Source organism: Perna viridis, chromosome 9, assembly GCF_037379345.1.
Source record: "Perna viridis isolate PV_CMFRI_1.1 ecotype Kerala chromosome 9, ASM3737934v1, whole genome shotgun sequence".
In the NCBI taxonomy this organism is placed as follows: Eukaryota; Metazoa; Mollusca; class Bivalvia; order Mytilida; family Mytilidae; genus Perna; species Perna viridis.
Window position 1 is genome coordinate 37,640,409 of NC_142453.1, and position 7,009 is coordinate 37,647,417.

At 31.8% G+C, this 7,009-nt stretch overlaps 1 long non-coding RNA gene across 1 annotated transcript; it reads left to right on the forward strand.

Moving 5' to 3' along the window:
- The first annotated feature begins 1,619 nt into the window (after positions 1-1,619).
- Positions 1,620-3,201, forward strand: LOC148608266 (uncharacterized). Its single transcript, XR_015915294.1, has 2 exons — positions 1,620-1,994; positions 2,744-3,201. It is a non-coding gene; the product is annotated as an uncharacterized LOC148608266 (long non-coding RNA).
- Positions 3,202-7,009: the final 3,808 nt, after the last annotated feature.

The following is a 7,009-nucleotide window of genomic DNA, read 5'->3' on the forward strand; positions in this document are numbered from 1 at the left end:
ATTGTGCCAAGTAAAACCAAATTGCGTAACACAGACAGAACCGCGACATATGATTCTTTCTTAATTATACTAGTCGAAGATATATCGTGCAAGTTTTAAATAATCATTTCCATCGGAAACATCTGGTAAGGTACATTGTCATAGTTTCCATTTTGTCAGTTTTTTTCTTTGATATTTGATATCAACATTTGTTAAATGGACTTTTCCTATTGAGTACTCTTTCTGTATTGTACATTTAATCAGTTTTGTAACTGTGTTTTTACCAAATATATGTAAAACAACCCAGAAGTTTTAAAAAGCTATCTTTTTTCAATTTTTTAATTATAATGGTATAATTAACCACTTTACTACTTTTCTGTCTAAGAAACAGGCGAAATGTGCATAAAATATGGCACATGAAGAAAAAAACCCAGAGATTTTATTGAATTGTCCAAGTATTTATACCTCATAACTTTCAGAAATTACTTTGAAAATGTTTGTATAGCATTGCATTTTAAGATATTGATGGTCAAACTTAGTTGAAATGTACTATGGAAAAATGGTGCGAACATTTTTCCTATATAAGCAGTCAAAGATACCTACTTCACAGATGCTTCGATAAACATGAGTAGCTTTTTAGTTGTTTTCTAAGTGTGTCGAATATATTTGAGGCAAAATGATGTACCACCCATTCCCTAATTATACACAGTATGATACTTAACACAGTCTTCTTTGCTTATTAGATGAAAACGAACAATGGAAGATAATTTTATATAGTCTTGTGAAGAATCATTTTCAAGAAGTTTTCATCTCAAAATAAAATAATGAAAATTTTCGTACCCAATAAAATCTGTTCTTAAATTTTATTTTCACTGAAGCAAAAACCCACAGAAATATCTATTATTTCTAATAAGGACAATTACAGAGCACATAACTCAGTCTTAAATTGTCATTCATTTAATGGTATTTTCGAGATAAAAAATTATATAGATTGTTTATGAAATTGGCACTTTGCAGGAGTTGTCTTTCTTGATTTTATGTGATTTGGATGAGCGTGGTGGGAGATGAATGTTTGTTTTTCAAGAAATAAAGAACTGGTCACAAAAGGACTATTGATTCGTGAAGTGAAAAATTGGCATTTGTAGACCAACAGATCATCGTTTGCTCAGTTACACAACGAATCACTCAGTCTTTATTCAGTGACCGATTTTTATAAAGCGTGATTCATGCAATTAATCTTGAGAGTGATACATTGTTGTGTACGTTAAATGTATATCAAAAATATTAGAGCTTTGATATGTATTCAGAGTTATCCTTCTTTTTCACGGGTCCCTTCTTTAGAATTCAGAATTTAAATAAAGAAAACAAACGTTAATTGTATTCTACGCGCTGGATCTGCAGTGTAATTACATTCAACGTTAATAAACCAGGAAATACGGCATTATATATTCTGTTTATTTTTGTTTTTACTTTCTTACTGTAGAAAAAAGACTATTCTGCTTTTGATAATGGTATTATTCGGAACGCAGATTTAAATTTAATTTAATCCCAAACGTAACATGGAAGAAACTGTCGGGGTCAAATAGAAAAGGTAATCTGTATTGTTTGTTAATACTTTCTATATTGATTGGATGGTGAAAGATTTAAAAATGTATGTTCATAAAAATACAATTAGCTCATTTAGAATTAGATATTGTACATCTATTCTTTTAATAGTCAGGTTTGCATGAAAACAAACATAGATGAACAAATTTTCAAGGTGACTATTTTACGCTTTTATTGGTGACTGGCTACTACGACAGAGCTTCTAGAAACAGTAACCCAGTTGTTTACGTCAATTGGATGGTAGTTAATATCCCAAATGGCTAATTCGATGGTGGAGTTACGGTAAAAGAATACAACAGACCACTTCCGGTATTACAGACACGCAACTACGCTGTTTTCTTTCTTTTTCATTACCATCAACCCTTGGATATGGGAAGTCTATACACGTACAACAATCCGGAATTTTCCAGGTGAGAGTTCTTTACGATGAGTTTCCATAAGTCAGTAAAATTTATTTTGAAAGATATAGCATAATTTCCCTTCTCTTTCCACTTTGACTTTGATGTAACTTGTTTCTATTTAACTTTATTTTGCATTAAGTTTGCATTTCTGATGTTTGTGTATAGTGGTGTGTGTCTTAGACAGTGAATGGTATTGATTTCATGTCGCTCAATCAAATGGATTTATCAAATCAATTTATGCAATTGAAAAACAAGTCATATAAAGACATGAGGATAAAGGATATGAATATTAATAAATTATTGACTGAAATTGCTATTATACTGAAAGCTTTGTTACAACTTATTAAATAGCACTCCAGGTAAGAATCATGCAAAATGTGATACATATTATTTTTATTATTTTTTTTTAAATGTAACAGTAAACAGAAATTAACGTGTGGTTTTTCATATAACCCTTGTACTTAGGAGATGACAATTAAACTGAATGTACTGTTGAAAACAAAATCAAGAGAGATAACTATGAAAATTGCACTAAAATACAATAGAAAGTGTAGGATTTTCAATGTGGATTATCTCCTAAGAGGAAACAGACTAGAAAAAAAATAGTTATACATTTCATCATATAGACCTGTAAAGCAACTTAATAGCAATAAAAATAGCTGCTACGTAAAAAATTGAACTTAATCAGCTTTTTATACTTTATTATGACCGAATGCCTTTCTAACTTAATATACTTAAATACGCAATTTTAATTTTAGATATAAGTTTGACTTGGATACTTTTATCACGAACAACGATATGGAACTATCTGCTAAGAAACAAGTACGTTTAATGCCCGATGAGAACTCTAGGTATAGATTTGTACAAGGATTGTCCTACCAGCTTCAAGGCGGTAGAACGACTGAAGAGATTCTATGTAAGGATGTTGATGGATACGAAAAAGGCTGTCCTGGGACAAATCGACATGAAATATTAAAGAGATAGACTTATCGTAGTTTTCTAAGAACATGTGTCTGTATCAATATTGGTATACATTTTCTACATGTAAAGGGAATTTTTATGGTAAAGAATGGGGAATTCGGTTTAAATTCACATGTCTAGTTGAAATTGTATTTAATCTATACAAAATAAAAATATTGATTAATTGTTTTGTTTCCCTTTTTTTGTCTACCCCGAACTTGACCTTGTTTATGACCAGCTTGGCACTTACCCTACCGGTGCACTTTGTTCATGCATCCATTTTTGAGTGGCGTCCGAGTTGGTCATTTACTTTTGTTGCTTTGTACGTAGTATTTTGGTTAATTCATGTTATTTGTTGTATGTGTCTATTTTTCATGTCTGGTCTTTGTCCCTGGCTTGCAATCTTTTGATTTCATCTAGAATACTAGTATGGGTTCTCTTGATTATTCTTTTAAAAATTGAAGAATTGAAAACAAAAACTTAAGATTGAAAATAATATTGGTATGATAAATAAAAACGATATTCGAGTTATTTTGGGGCACCAGAAGATGATATGAGTATATGATATAAATGGAACATATATATGATTCATGAACTCATTTTTATTTAGCCGTAATGAGAAAGAACATGTTTACAATTTTTGTGTTGGTTAAACTTAATACAAATATACATTTAACTACCTAGACAAAAAAAGGAGAACAAAACAAGATCAGATCATGATATTTATTTTCACCTTTGAAACTTTAAAGCAAATAATAATGTATATATTTCATCATAAAATACAGTATTGTTATTTTCTCAAATGCTCTTTACACGCCTTTGATACAGATATGAGTTATTCCCCTTACCTTCTATATCTTTATGAGTTTAGTTTGATTTGTAGAAATGGAGTTTGCTTACGATTCGTTTATTTTTCTGTGTGAGTTTTTTTTTAAATTTTAATTCAGTTGTTGTTTTGTTCTGTTTTTTTCTTCTTGTTTGTATGTCCTTGTTTTCTTTTATTTGCTTAAGTGTGGTTATTATTTATTGTTTCTTTGTTATCTTCACTGCTGCATTTTGATTTTTTAGCCTTTGCTGTCGGAAAAATCGATTCTCATTTGAATCATCAAAATAAAAAAAAAATAACCGTAAATCTTCTTGGGATAATTCTCCGTTGGAATTTTGATTAGAACAAAGTGTTTTGGCGCGCTCAATCTTCTGGCTTCCATTATAGTTAACGGAATAAAGTATAGTGCAATAAAACATTATAAAAAAAAAATGCCAAAGGGCTAGTTATGTTTTATCAGTACCATATCAAAGATTTGATAAAAATCCGTATTCTTGATTTTTTTGTCAGAAGCAGACTAGTGATATTGGAAATAAATTTACCTTATATCTTTAGTATACAAACTTTCCTAATTTTTCTCAGAGATGATCTTTAATGACCATTCTTCAAAATTGTAATATAAAACAAAGGTCACCATACTTAGTTTCCAAAGGCTAAACAGACTTTTTAAAATATATTTTTATATAGAATATGTGGGGAATTTTTGCTCTTTTTTACAACTATTAAAACACTGGAACACTTTTAAATTTGCACGAAAAATATGTATTTGACATTCTTTTAAGTTTAAAAAAGAAATTTGGTGATCACCGAACTCTTGTAATATGTACAAAACGTAAATTCCCATTTCATTTCTCTAGAACATTTTTCCGCAAATTGTATTCCTATTGAAAGAAAGATTCTGCCAATTATTTTCCGTTAAAAGATGCTTGAAATAATGCTGGATAAATTTTAATGACGAAAATGCTTTTTAAATGATTAAAACATGTTATTTTTACATGATTAAAAACACTATTAGTAATTGAAAGAATAATTAAGGGAACAAAAATGACCAGACAGAGAAAACAGACAAACACAACAAAAAACGCGAAATAACAATAGTAATACGTACAAAGAAACAAAAGTAAATGAGCACCTCGATTTTCACTAAAACCTGGGAGGCTAGACCAAGTGCACCCATAAGCGTATTCTGTTATTCATTGTAGAAATACCCACCGTGTTGCTCATGAACAATCAAATCCGCGGGGGACTTACGGAAGGGAAACTATGACGCGGCAAACAACTTTGTTTATGGTGCCGATAGAAACACTGTAATTATCCACGAGTTCATGATGACGACTATAAAACTTTGGCGGCTGTTTTCATAGTATTCTGTAGTATCCTTTATTTCAAGTTCTTTCGGATAAATGCGGTGTATGAAATTCCCGAAACTAAAATTTTTTAACTGAGATCAAAGGATTTGGCTTGAAGGCAGGGTCAGCCAGTAGACTAGTACATCTTGTTCTCATTGAAATTCCGACCATTTGTTGAAAAAAGAGTCCACCACAATAGAAAACTATGTTGTTGATAAAAAATTTCAAGCATTTTGAAATCATCTTCGGTATATTTGGAAGATAATTTGGAATCGCCCGGACTTTACTTTTTATGGGAAACTAATAATAGCATTAAAACCTATGATTTTTCAACACTGTATACTTCTATTCCCCATACTCAGTTAAAATCCCGACTTCAAAACATTATACATCGTTGTTTATCCAAAAAGATGGTACACCTAGATACAAATATATGGTTCTTGGTAGAGATTCCTCATACTTTGTAAGAAATAATACCAAATCATCTTCCAAAATATAGAGGAAGATGTTTACAAAATGCTGGAATTTTTAATCGACAACATATTTGTCCATTATTATGGACATGTTTTTCAACAAACGGTCGGCATTCTAATGGGAACAAATTGTGCTCCTTTACTTGCTGACCTATTTCTTCACTCTTATGAGGCTGACTTTATAGCTGATCTGATCAGAAAGAAAGAATATCGTTTGGCTAGATTCTTTAATCTCAGTTTCCGCTATATTGATGACCAAACTTTACCACAAACGTGATGACTTTTCATTCGGACTTGTCAACTTTCTTTTCATCTGTGGCAACATCCCTTCGGCTCCTGCGTATGGAGTGTTCATATCACAACTCATACGTTATGCCAGAGCTTGCCGAAACTACGCAGACAGACTTTTTGTATCGCGCTAGAACCCTAACAAATAGGCTTCTAGAACAGGGTTACGTTGCTACAAGATTGAAGTCATCACTACAGAAGTTTTATGGTCGTCATCATGAACTCGTGGATCATTATGGTGTATCCATCAGCACCATGAAAACTCATTTATTCAACGGATCATAGTTTTCTTTTCCTCGTTTTTTTACCCTGGACTTGACGTTTTATGAGCAACTCGGCGGGTGTTTCTAGAAAAGCAGAGAACGCCTACACTACCGATGCATCTGGCCCATGCTCCCAATTTTTAGTGGAGTTCGAGTTGCTCATTTGCTTTTGTTACTTTGTATGTATGATTTTTGTAACTTTATGTTCTTTGTTGTGTGTGTCTGTTTTTCATGTCTTGTCCTTGTCCCTGGATTACATTCTTTTGATTAACGCTACAACCTTGGTTCCCTTGATTACTCTTTAAACAAAGTATGATAAATGCCTACTAAGTACTACTGTATCTAGCTATTCCGTCATTTTTCTAGTAACAACGATGTTTAATTTTTTTTTTGAGAGAGTCGCGATTTTAACTGAGTATGGGGAATAGAAAAAAAACAAAGGTTGAACTACCACATATTTAGAATGCTATGATATTCTGATAAACATCTGTTAATTGGGGGTTCCAGAAGACCTGTTGATTCACTCTGATTTAATATAACTACAGGAGTGACATGTGTCTAGGTAAGACTGGAAGCTGTCTCACACAGCTGTTAATATGAACAGTGCTGTTTTGAGCTTTATCTGGTACGACAACATAATAGTCATGTAAAATAGAGAATGTTTGGCTTCATCGGGGTGTTTGAAAACTGATGTAGCATTGACACTCTGTAACTACTTTACACTTTCATAACTTTTATAAAATAAACCTCATCTAAACCCGCTCTGACAGTGAACCAAATTTTAGTATGTTTGTGTGATTTTGCCAGATGACGGACAAAAATGTTTCTTGTTATAGGTATGATCTACTTTGCATTTATTTTTTCA